This window comes from Struthio camelus, chromosome 5 (genome assembly GCF_040807025.1).
Source record: "Struthio camelus isolate bStrCam1 chromosome 5, bStrCam1.hap1, whole genome shotgun sequence".
NCBI lineage: Eukaryota > Metazoa > Chordata > Aves > Struthioniformes > Struthionidae > Struthio > Struthio camelus.
Genome location: NC_090946.1, coordinates 41,286,006 through 41,299,161, shown reverse-complemented (window position 1 = coordinate 41,299,161; position 13,156 = coordinate 41,286,006). Strand labels below are relative to the sequence as shown.

Sequence of the window (13,156 nt, the reverse complement as noted above, 5' to 3'; positions counted from 1 at the left end):
TCTTCGCTTAGATACCCCCCCCAACCATTTTTTACCCGGTTGCGTTGTAAAGACTTGACACCTATTTCTTTTTCTTTCCTTCCGGACACCGGACTGGCTTTCCCTAACTTAATTTCTGGTTTCCGACGGCTGTCTAGCCGCTGCCCCAGCAAGGTTTTCTCCATCAGTCAGCCCTGCGCCCGCCATTTCGCGGGGCTGCCCGGGGCCTGTGGGGAGAGGCGCCGTCCTGCCCCGGACGGCTCCCGGGGGCCCGCCGCGCTCCTGCGGCCTTTCAGGCGCGTGGGCGACGTCCAGCTGCTGTCACCCGCCAGCGCTGTCGCCCTTTCCCCCACCTGCTCCTCGCGCCGTCGCCCGCTCTTACCTGCCGCCGGCGCCACTCCCTGCCCCGCCGCGCGCCCGGTCATGCTCGCTAAACCCAGCTCTGGGCTGCGGCCCCGAACTGCCCTTCAGAGCAGGGCGAGAGCTGGCACCGGCGCGCCAGGGCCGCGGGTGCGAAGCGGCGCGGGCCGCTTGGCTGGCAGGCGGCGGCGGGGGACGGACGCCTCCTTTTATAACTCATGCTTCCTTCTGGGGCCGCCGGGCAGCCCCCCCGCCGCTCTTTTCCCCTTCCCTCCTGGGGAGGGGGGGGGCTTTCGCTTAGGGCTGCCGGGGCCCTGGGGAAGGGCCGGCCTGTGGCTGCCGCCCCGGCCCGGGCGCCGCCGCCAGCGCGGGACGTGGGGCCTGAAGGGGCGGAGGGCCCGCGCCCCTCACGGGCGCCGCGTGGGCACAGAGCGAACGGAGACTGGGGTACAGCACGTGGTAACGCTAGCAGATCAGGGCGGCGTGCCATGTTAGTGACCGCGTTTCAGCTCCCCCCCTCCGCCGAGGGAGAAAGAAACCTCTTCCCGTCTTTCTGGGGCGAGCCGTTGGCCAGCCGACTCTACTACCGTGAGCCCAGACAACAGATCCTTTGGGGTCTGAAAGGATGGATGAGTGCAGAAGCCAGTCCTGGTGGTACTTATTAACCCAGTTCTCTGTGAAACACACGTTTTGCAGGTCAGAAATATGCAGTCCTCAGTCTAATGCATTTAATTTCTTCCCCGAGAGCACAGGGCAAAGCTGGAAGCGTGTTCAGTCTCGGAGAGGGAGGTGATGAAACCACCATTGTGGTGCACCATTGTTTGACCACTTGAGAACTGTATGACCTTTGGGTTTATTGAGAAATATTAATAAATATGCAAACATAGCGAACCATTTCTCTTTTCTGAAAGCTTATTGTGCTGCGTTCAGATTTTTGGAAGAGACGTTTGTAACATTTGTTTGTGTCAAAGATAAAAAACAGTCCCTCCCAGCTACCTTTACTTAGCATGAACGCACACGTTGTATAGTCTTTCCTGCAAAGCATGAAAGGAAACACCAACCCCAGCGAACATAAATATTTCAGGACAGAAGAGAATTTTCTGTCCCTATCATACATGCTTAAAATAAAATAACTCTGGTTTTATTCCAGGAGGCACCAGCAATTCTGCAGAGCAACTATTCCAGCGGCTAGAACAGAAAGTAGTGAGCATTACATAGCACGGGCTCCCCTGGCTGACTGAAGACGAGTGCCGGCTGGCTGATCCAAAGTCAGTTCTGGCACTGGTGCAATAAACAGACCTCCGAAACGCCATCTTGTTAAGGGGATTCAGTCCGCAGGGACAACAGACAAAGAGCTGCTCCTCTTCGTTACAGGAACAAACTCCGAAAATCTAATCATAACAACTTAATGCCAACTTTTCAACTGTTCCATCATTTTAATAGAAACGTCAGAGTGTTATTGAAAAGCGGTACCTGGAATTTGGAACGAGCAGCAGCGTTGTCTCGCAAGGCCAGAGACCGTGGCGGTTAGTTTTAGCCTGAGGTTGGGCAACGCCCTCCCTCCACACGAGCAGGGCTGCTCAGGAGGCTGGAAGGAAGCATAAGTGGAAAATAAGAAGCATTATTTCTGAGACAAAAGTTTTCATTCAAGCATGTTGATTAGAAAACGGAACTACTAGAATTAATAGTTACAAGGAAGATCAATCAATACATAGGCTGGATTCATATAAAATACATGCACATAAGACATTTGTTTTGCTCATTCAAAGGACAAGTACATCAGCAAAAATCCCCAGGTTCTAAACTGAGTGAATGGCTCAAGTCATTGTGGCTTATCTGTGATACTATTCTGATGTTTTTTACAGGAGTTTCTCTATTTGCTCGTTTCTCCAGGTAAGATGTGAACCAGAAATACTTGTTTGCTCCAAACTGGATTGAGGCTAGCAGCTAGGAGATCAGTCTCTTGGAAGTTAACCCTTGCGTTCATTAACTTGAAAAATGAACACACAGTGGAACATTTCTGAATTATACTACTAGTTCTTAAGCCAATCAGATCCTGAAATTACGCTTTCATTTTTTTTTCATATTTTCACTTTAAAAACATCTTGAGATTTTGGAAAAAATGCATCTCTATATCTAGTTACTCACAAGAAAAAAATGCTGACTGAAACGAGAACGTGGACTTCATGTCACTTAAAGTGTAAAAGGTATGTGGTATGGAAGGAGGACAACGTTATCAAAAAGCTGTTAAAGAAGAACCACAACAATTTGTTCAAGAACTAGTTTATTTTTCACACCTTGCAACTTAAAATAAGATTTTCACGAACCCTTACAGAAATGTCAAACAGGTTGTTAAGAAAGGTTTTACGGAAGGAGAAAATATGTGGAGGGCAACACAGTTATTTTCTTTATGGAAGATGATGAATATTCTGGTTTTCTCAGTAAACATACACGTTTTTATCTGTAACACCTTAGAGCGTCTTTTAGGCTCCTGCTTTAGTTTCTTTTTCAAACATATTATAATAATAGTCAAATAAGAAGATACCACTCAGGAATATTTCCTTATTGTGCTGCATTTGCACAGAACTCAGCTGTCTGAGGTGCTCCCAGATGGGGGTGACAGTCCCCTTCTCTGAGACATACCTCCCAAACTCAGCACAGACTGCTGGAGGCACCAGGTACCTCAGGAGGCCTCTTATCCAAGGCCTCATGTTTGCCTCGGAGGTCGTAGTGAATATTGAAGTGATCACAGAACAGGGACATTGGTTTCTAATGAATTGCCAAACACTAAGGGCTTAGACTTATACCAAAATCAACAAAATTCCTGGAAAGTCACATCTTAGTACTTTTTTTCTTTCCTCACAGCCCCCGCAAGTCTATAGAAACACTCAGGGCTGTAGAAGCTTGTCTCTGTAAGCTGGGACTGGCTACTCAATGGGATGTCCAGTAAACATCACTGCAGTGCGATTGTTCAGAAATCCCTGTTTTAGCTCAGGAGATTACGGCTTCAGTTTCTTTATGGGTGACTTCAGAAAGGTCCTCCTCAAGAGCTTTTGGTGGAGAAGCCTGTGCAACCAGGCACCTCCCAGGAGATGAAATAGAAGCTGTTCTGTCTGCACGCTTATTTCAATGCTGTACCAACCCCACATCCATGAGAGACAGGCTATATGGCCTGTGAGGAAAAAATATGTAAAGAACTTTGCAGGAAAATCCAAATTATGCTGGAACACAGTATGTTTAATCAGGAAAACGTTATCAAAAGTTGACACCTAGTTCTTAGTTTGTTTTTTAAAATACCTCTGTTTTAACTTGGTTGCTACCCTTCATATGGTTTTGCATGTTTTAACAGGTTTAATTTGAAACTATAAACAAAGGCTGAGATGACAAATATGCTTTTTGAGCCTTCAATCCTTTATATATAAGCTGTGCCGGTGGCTTCCACAGGTACTGAAGAATCAGGAAATATTGCTGGATTTGAAAAATGTTTCCTCATTGCGTTATTTACCATGGCTTGTTACAGAGGATCATGTGTTTTCTAGTTTTTTCCCCATATCTGCTCCTCTTCCCATGTCTGCGCTTTATTTGTTCCGTGTTCCCTCCTCCTTTACATTTGAGAAATGGTCGCATAACAAAATAGTGACTGACCCCTTCTTACCTTATTTTCAACAGTAGACTTAAAGAAAGGAAAATCTGCTTCTTCAGGCACCAGGTATAAACAAACTGGAACTGGTAGCTGAAGAGCAAGGCTCACCAACTGGCAGGATGAAGAACTAAACAACAGCGAATCTGTATCCCTATCCCAGCCTGTAAACAGAGTTTCCCTTTTAAAAGGCTGCTTGAAATGTTCTTCAGTGATGTGCAGCACAGAGTAAGTCTGCAGGAGCCCGTGCTGGAGCTGAGGAATGCACCACAGGCAGCTGCCACTGAAAGCAGGCAGGAGCTCAAGAACAACATGAAAAATCTCTGCTGCCTACTCCTGCTGGATGGCTGCAATCCCTGCCTCCAAGGTGCTCCCCCAGGGCAGAGCTGGAGGAAAAGGCTGAGCCTAAGAGGCTAGAAGCTGACCAGGAGAGGAGGGCAGCTTGGCTGGAGGTGGTACAGTGGGGGACTGAGGTCCCGGGGCACAAAGAGGTCACCGAGCTCTGTGGAGGAAGCCAAAGGGCGATTTGGGACGCTTGAGAGCGTTTGCAGAAAGCTCCTCCCAAACCTGAGAAGCAGCACAGGAGAAAGCATGAAATAATTTGTTTGAAAGATGTTTATGTCAGCCATAGAGATTAGAGGCAGAAACAGGCATCTCATTAATGATTGAAGATAATTAGTAGGGTGGGGATAAACAGCAGAGAGCCTTGAAAGTAAAGGCATAAAGCCCACGTTTGATGTAATTAGAGAAGCATACATCAGCAAAGAGATCAAAAGAGAGGGGGTCATGTATTATCAACGTTACTCCAAAAAACAAGATTTTAGGAAAAGTACCCAATAGAGTTATCTTCCAATTAAATTCAAGGAGTTGCCACATCACGTGGACAGCATCTGACAGGCTCTATAACCTTCTCTCAGGACAGCACACCTCAGTCAGCTAAGTCCTGACAACAGCAAGGACGGTCAGCATGGCTACCTGCCTGAGGAACAGTGCTTATTGCCCCACACCAACAAAAAAACTGTATTTGTTCTGCTCAAATTTCAGCAAGGAGCACAGGCCAGCAGCCAGCTAGCTTAGAGCAGCCAGGCTGGGGGTGATGGTTGCTTTGTCCCTACACTGTTCCCATTGCAGTTTGCTCCCTCGTTCCTAATGTGAAGAAGCAGCTTCAAAAACCATCAGTGACATTAGTCACCACAAAACTACCTGTACTACCCAAACTGAAAAGTACTTGAACATCGGTTTTCCCCAGGAAGCAGGAACACTTTTTCTCTTAATTCCTTTTCACTAGTTCATTGCAGGGGGTAAGGAGGGAAATCAAGATCCTTTTCCTCCAGCAAAGAATCAGCTACCTTAAAGTCTACTATTCCACCCACACTATACAACTCCTCTGCAAATTACATCACTTGTCCTACACTGCTGGGTGCAATGAAAACCATCCTGGTTTTTCCTGCCCTTTGCACCTTCCCACAAACACTCTTACTGGCAAATCCCAGACACTGCTGCTCTCTGTATCTCTCAGCTTCTATTGCTTGTGAAAATTGTAATGGTTTCAGCCACTTTCCTCTTACCTGGGTTCCAGAAAATACCATGAACAAACGCAGAGAGGATAGGTCCATTAGTGGTTAAGACGGGTTAATGGTTTGGAAACAACCTGTGGTTCAGGAAGCCCCTGGACTGTGGCTTTTAAGAGCTGGGAAAAGATACTAAAGGGAGAGAGCGTTTTGTATATGCCCTATTTCTTATATTGTTTTCCTAATCACTCCAGACTGCCCCTTGTCTGAGAAAAGGATAACAGCCCAAAGGGATACTTGATTAGACTCAGCAGGGCAGTTCTTACGCCCTTCCCCACCTAAAGAAGGAAGGCTGCTTCTCCCCCCAAAGAAAGTGATGGAGCAGTCCCTGGCAAAACCTCTCACAGTCTAACTGCCTTCTCATGGCATCTTTGCTTCTCCCCCTTGATAGATTTTGCAGGATTTATAAATCTCTCTTGGGAGAATCTATTAGAAAGCCTACTACATTCCTCTCTTTTCACCACATAATTTCACTGGAAAATATCCAATCTCTTATAGAAAAGTGATAAATCAGTCTTTTGCAACATAGGCAAGACGAGTAAGAAAGGAAGGTTGATTATAGCTGTATGCTTGTCCCACACAAGTTCTTCCTTACTTTCCCACAGAGTTCCTCAGAGGTTTTCTGCTATTTTAAGTGAACCCTGAATCAATTGAAAGGCTGAAAAGAAAATATTCTGCAAAACTGCAAAAAGTTTTTACTATTACAAATAAGGGCTCCTACTATTTTTTCCTCAATAATGCAAAAAGTGCCTATCTGATTAAATTATGTTTTGTTTCAGCTTTGTTCGTGTCTTAAGGTAAAGTCTGGGATCAAGACACGGGAGACAAAACAAACATTTAAACATTTGATCAGCTACAAGCTAGAAGCCACTCTGTTTGTTCCGTGAGCGGGCCTCCAGCTCCTTCTGCAATTGAGCAAGCAAAGCAAACCGTTTCATTGGCATCCAAGGAGTGTGGTCTTATTCCTTCTACACCAAGGAAGGCCCTGGAGAACGTCACCCCTTTGAATAAGGATAGCAAAGTGAGAGTTAAAGAGCAACTCGCTGTATAACGGTCTCCTGAATGTTACTCCATTAAGAGGGATTGGTCAAATCCCTTTTAAAACCACCAGCCTTCCCCTGATTTTGCGTTCTTGCATTTCTCCTCATTAGTAACTACTACATACTATCTTTGTCTCATGCTTTTTGAGCACGCTTCAACCACAGGATTTCTGGAAAGGAGTCACCTAATTTTCTAAATCCTCAGCTTTGACCTAGTCTTCCATTTACAGAGAGACAAGTATCAAGACAGACATTTCATCAGTTTTAGCTGAATTGCTTTATTTAAGAATTTTATTGAATACTTAACTTCTACTTAATACTTGATTTTAGTTAATAGCCTTGTGATGTTGATTGCTTCAATGATGTGCATGTTGTGGCCGTTTATTACAGAGCGAGTGCGCTGTGTGCTCCTCCGGGTGATGTTTTTGGACATGCTTGTCCAGGTGGACAGTTACCACGGTTACCTGGCATGCCTGAACGGTGCTTTGGCTCTCTGAACTTGACAAATAGATTCATTTTAATACTGAATAACTTTTTACAATACCATGTTGGTCTTTTCCCAGGATTAATTTTCAGCCACGGTAATAAGTTAAAAGAGCAAAATATACACATACATATAAATACATAATTTTATAAAGAAACCAAAGGCAGTAGCATACTACAAGCACATTCCCCCCCCTCCCCCCCCGGGAATCTAATCAAGTACAGCTGCATTATTACAAACTCACACCAAGCCCCAGAAGGTGTTTGGAGAAGGGTGCTCATGAGCCACCACTGAGCAGCTGTGGGAGTCGATTTAAACATGCTCAGGAGCAGCATTCACTCCTCGCTCTCCTGAACTCGGGGCACTGCAAAAACAAGCTGAGAGCATTAGTCAAGTTGGCAAAGCCCAGCCCTGCTTTATAAGAACAGATCCCAGCTTTTTAGTGGTAGGCCTTGAAGACGCTGCCTTTCACCCTCCTTACTCTGCAGACACCGCAGCCTCAGTGCCCCTGGGTCCCCTCATCCCTTCCCAGCCGCCCAGCCCTTGCTTTCCCAGAGCCCTGTGCCCCCCCTTCCCCCAGAAGAGAGACAGCAACACCGCTGCTGGTAGTGGAGCAGGAAGACAGTAGGATGAAGGGACAATGAGAAAAGCTGCTGCAAGGAAGACCACTGCTGTGCCTCTCCAGCACACGTTGCTGGTTCCTGTCATTGCCTCCTTACCAAAGCACAGAGCTCAAGCGAATAAGCACAGCAGAGCGTTGGGGCTTAGACTCCACACGTCGTTTTTGGTGTTTGAGACAACTCATCCTTAGCCAGAGAGTTACAAATGCTTTCACGCAGCACAGACTGCTCACTCTACCCTCTGACAGCTTTCTGCCTCCCACTTATCTCCTCAGCCAGTCTCTCCTTTCACAGTTGAGATTCAGATCACATTTAGTATCTAGTTACATTCCTGGCAAACTCTTAACTTTAGCCTGGCCCTCTTTAACATGTGAAAAAAACATCCATTGTTCAGCTATTGCCATCTGTTACTCTCCCCAATAAGTCAAGGCAAAAATACCTCTGTACTTTGAAGAACAGTGTTAGCCAGGACCCAAAACATGTATAGACAACCTGATCAATGGGTTATTTTAAAGGCTTTTACGAATGGACTGGACCTGGTTTCTACCTCTAAGGGTAGGTTAGCATCACTGCTCCCTTTGCAAAGGGGCTGCAGGGAAGGAAAGCAAAATACCATATAAATACAGAGACAGAATAAAGACCTTATTTTATCACAAGGTGGAAGTTAAGAAACAGGACTAGGAACACATAAAAATGAAGGGGCAACACCAGCCTTCAGAACTTAAGTGTCATCTAATTTTAAAGTCATAGCTTATAGTTAGTTAGTAATCAGGCATTAACTAAGGAGAAGATAACAGGACCAGAGGAATTACCCAGGCTGTCTTATCCTAGCATTCAAAACTTTGGTGCGTGGTTTTCTGTGAGGCCTTCAGTAAACAGCACAAAATAATCACCATGGGAACAGTCTTGCCCTGTGACTTTGCAAATTCAGGTCACCGGTAAGTGAAAACATTCTCCATGAGAGAGAGCTCTATCCACTTCCCACTGCCCTCCACTGAGTCTTCCCATCTGCTACAACAGAAGCTGGGCTGAGCCCTAAATCAACCATTATATAATATTAGGGATTGTATATTTTGAGGCTCCTGGGCATTCACCCATACTAAAGTACTTCAAGAGGCAATTTATAAACTCTAATTTCTTCCCCCTCACTCTGCCTCTTGAAAAGAACTATTTACTGTGAACAGACGGACTGATTGAAATAGTCTGGAAGTCACAGTCCACAGTGACTGGAAGTCTAGGACTGAGTGCTGTCTTATTAAGAACTCTTTAGTGCAGAGCAGTAAAGGTATTTTAGCTTAAGTTTATCGATAAAGATGATATATCCCATGATTTGACAGTATTTCATTCCCAGACTTTGCTTGGTAAGTTAGATTGCTGAACACCTCACAGAAGATCCTTCTACTAGGAGTGGAGCTAAAAAGAACATCTTATAAAAGGCTAAAGCTGTCTTCAGTTTAATTTCAATTTAAGTTTGAACCATCTCACTTCGCTGTCTTCAGCTTCTTGTTTTTGATCATTTGAGGAAATTAGTATATATATTACATACAATCAGCTTTTCTAGCACAGCAAACAGGTTTTTTCCAGACCAGGGAAACCTACGCCATTACACTAATTGTTGAGCATGTAGTTGGGCTAACTGCAGCCAGCCCCGCCCCCCCCCCCCAAAACAAACAAACAAACAACCAGCATTAGAGCTACTCTTAGGGGAATATTAATTTCTCATAGGAATCTTATAAAGCATAGCTGGGATACAAGCAACAACTTCATTCAAATCATCATAGCCAGTCATTAACAGAAAGTCTGTTGTTGCTTGAATGAGATGAGAAATACCTGGGATATGTAACAAGCCAAGAATATATTAGAACTACCCTCTTAGGAAGAGTCAGTATGTACACTGCTGAGTCACTGCTGTTACGACTATTTTCTCACAACACTGTTTTCTCACAACAGCTTGTACTCCTCCATCAGCAAAAGGCCTAGGTGTCTGGTAGTCGTGCATCTGATTCAGGGAGCTTCTCCCTCCCCCCCCCCCCCCCCCCCAAAACGATTTCACAGTTAGAAATAATGGAAGAGAATTAACAGCTGGACGACCTGCCATCAAGAGGAGTTACAGAAAATTGATGAGGAAATAGTCAACCGTTTTCACTGTTGCACTTCAGACACATACACCTTTGTCCCAAATGGGATATTTTGCAATTGCATGTTTGTCCACAGTCATGAAAGCAAACAAATGGGCAATTCAAGAAAGGACTGCCACAACCATCAGGGATCTCAGTAAAATTTGTTTGATTTACTAGCATGTTTTACAGCTCTCAGGAATTTCCACCTTGCCACTGTTACGTGACTTTCATTTGAACTTCTTTCCTGGAAGAGGCACAGCAAAACAACATGCAGCAATGTTATTTATGCTGTCTATAGAGGCAAACTACCCTCAACTTCAATGAGTACCACTCCTTTCTCAGAATCACAAATCCCTTAAGACTTGAAGTTCTTTTAGTCATTGTATGTATATAAACTTGTGCTAGGAAATAACCTGTATTCTTTGCTTCTGTGTACATTAGGCTGTATTTATGAATTTTGTCTGAAATGAGTTTTCTGGTCAAGTTGTTAAAAACCACCTGCAATATAATTTATTACCCTACCCACTCTTGTAGTTTGTGCAGTACAAGCTGACAGATTTACTAATAAAACAAAACCTGCCCCCAGGAAGACTGAGGAAGTGACATATTTTACTTGAGAATTGACATAAGGTTTAGGACCTTCACCTGAGACTTGTTTCAAAAAAAGTCTTTTGTGTTTCAGTACTGGAGATAGAGTGCAAAGTTAATGTTAGAGAATACATTCTGCTCTGAAATGATTTCAGGTAATTGTTTCTTGACTATGCTTTCATGGTTACGTAAAAGAAAAACCCACCACAGCCAACCTACTCAAACTCAGATTGATTATTTGGCTCTAGAGAAAATATGCTTTATCCTTCAGACTTACACTACTAGGGTGCAGGATGGCGTGAATTTGTTATGAGCTGACTTAAGTTGTAGGTTTCTCCAAGAAATATAGTTTTGAAACATTGCCCTCCCAGTGAACTACATTGACAGAACTGCTCTTCATACTTTCCACTCAGTTAAAAGCTGTAAGTTAAGAAACTTATTTAGTGGAGCTAGATTGTAACTAAACCAATCTCCTATAAATCCTGGGTGGCAAGTAGTTAAGTGCTGTGTTTGGCAACCTGAATAATTCTCAGTTATCTCAAAAACAGCTTGACAACGGGGCAGACAAGTTACAGCAAAGTTAATCTGGGTGTGAATTTACCATACACAGGATCACACTACCATTCAGGTTGGAAGGGACCTCAGCATGTCCATAGTCCAACTTTCAGCACAAAACAGGGTCAGCTATGGGGTCAGACTATGTTTCTCAGGGTTTTATCCAGTCAAGTCTTGAAGATATCCAAGGACATAGGCTGCACAACCTCTCTGGGTAACATATTCCACTGATTGACTGGCCTCATGGGGAAAAAGTTTTTCCTTATCTCTAATCAGAGCCTCTAGTTTCAACTTATGCCTGTTGTTTCTCATCCTCCCACTATGCACCACTGAAGAGCCTCATTCTGTCTTCTTAAACTCTTTGTAGGTACTGGAAGGCTGCTGTTAGGTCCCTCTGAAGCGGTCTCTTCTGCTATGCTTAAAGTCTTGTTTATGGGCAAAGAGGAAGCATACTAAATACATAAGTAAAGCCATGAATTCATTGTTAGCATAACTGAAATCTTAACAGTCTAATTCAAGAATCATTATTACTCTAGATCTAATTATTATAGAAAGGAAGAATAATAATGCCATTATAATACTTCTATACAGAAAAAGTTTCAGTAATAGTTCAATGAAAATTGTAACACACACACACACGCGCCCTTAGTTTCTGTTCCTTTCCTTGGGGTTGTACTCACCCTCCCATTACTCCTCTGGGTCTTAAAGTCAGTAGCTTCAGAAGCTAGAGGGTAACACTAAGTCATCAGCCTCTGGAGTCCAACCCCCAACCATCTTGCTGGCCCTCCCTTAACTCACTTCAGGTGGTCGATGTCTTTCCTGAATGGGGATCCCAAAACGGGACACAGTATTTTAAATGTAGTTTAATACACAAGACCAGTTACTTCACAGTAAGTACCATCAATGTGCTCTCTTGCCTTCTGTTTACCACAGATAAATAGAAGTACCACCTTCCCTGCAGTTATCTTGCAATGATTTGTTTAACTGGTCATACCCTTAGCTGGATGCTGCTTCTCTCAGAATTTATACAGGCCATGCATCCAAAGGCTGGCCATGTCAGGGGTCCAGCTTGCTATGAGCCAAGACACTAAGGTCACAAGAGCCTTTAGCATTTAGATACACATCAAGCCATCAGGAACCCTAACAGAGTATCTACTGGCTTGCTTTCCAAACAGCTGGAACAGTTTAACACATTACTACCATCTCTTCATGTTTACTACCCCTGCAGTTGAACTGAAAAGCAGAAAATCAGGCATACCTCTTTTTTTTTTTTTTTTTTTTTTGACTACTACAGCTCAAACAACTTTTGCTAGAGAATCTCGCTGACTCACTTAACTCCACATGATAGCAGACTAAAGAAATTACTCATATGATATTCCTTCAGCAGCTGGGGGTGAGGGGCGCTAGCTTCTGGAATGGTTGACTGTGGTGGTAGAGCAGAAGCAGTGAGTGCTTAACCACTCCAGCTGAAAGAAACAAAATTAAAAGTAAAGGCCATCCATTTATTTAGCTACTTAAACATCTACCCCTAGGTAGAAAGTGCTCTGGACAAGTTTAACTATGTTCCCTAGCTAAGATGAGATTAAAAACAGCCAGAAGATACCAAAAATAAATTTGGGATGACATCCACATGTCTAAGCCTAACACACAACAATACTGTTAGAGAGTGTATTATATTTAAGAATAACATTTACACCTCCTTACCAGATTCCAGTTGGAGTCAGGAAGTGAAGAAGTCCTGAAGCTGTGGCAGTGGGTTTCTTTATGACTAGCCAAGACTTCAATCTCTCAGTCGTGTTGTGCAAACACCAAACTGCTTTCTCTACCATCTCTGCTGCAAAGGATCACAGTTCTCCTACATCTACAAGACACAGCAAAATCTCCTTTTGTACAAGGAGGGAAACTGTGAGAGTCTGCCTCCTTTGCTAGAATACTATGTTCTCCTGTCACCACCTTGAAGTTTTTAACAGTAACTGGAATCTGCCATAAAACAGACATAGGTGCAAAAAACATTCATGACATCTCAGGAGTTTTGCCTTTCTTGGGGCCTGTTAACATCCATTTTTCTGGGTAATATTTTACTGCAATATTTCACATTTAGATCTGTACTAAATTTTAACTTCCGTCTGATATTTTTCAAGGAACATAAAGATATGAATGTTTTGAAGTCTAGAACATATTACAGGAGGTGCTGAAAGG

General features: G+C 43.8%; 1 protein-coding gene across 3 annotated transcripts in view; it reads right to left on the bottom strand.

Moving 5' to 3' along the window:
• The window catches only part of LOC104150422 (carbohydrate sulfotransferase 9), a 58,506-nt gene extending 46,638 nt beyond the window's left edge, over positions 1–11,868 (bottom strand). The window contains exons 1-2 of one of the 3 annotated variants that reach the window (XM_068945923.1): positions 11,638–11,868; positions 1,813–1,927 (exon numbers count right to left, since the gene is read on the bottom strand). The gene's annotated coding sequence lies outside the window, so the exon portion shown is untranslated. Of the gene's footprint in view, positions 1–1,812; positions 1,928–2,117; positions 2,183–3,994; positions 4,265–11,637 lie in introns of those variants that run through there. The other 2 variants (XM_068945925.1, XM_068945926.1) reach the window with 2 other exon arrangements.
• Positions 11,869–13,156: the final 1,288 nt, after the last annotated feature.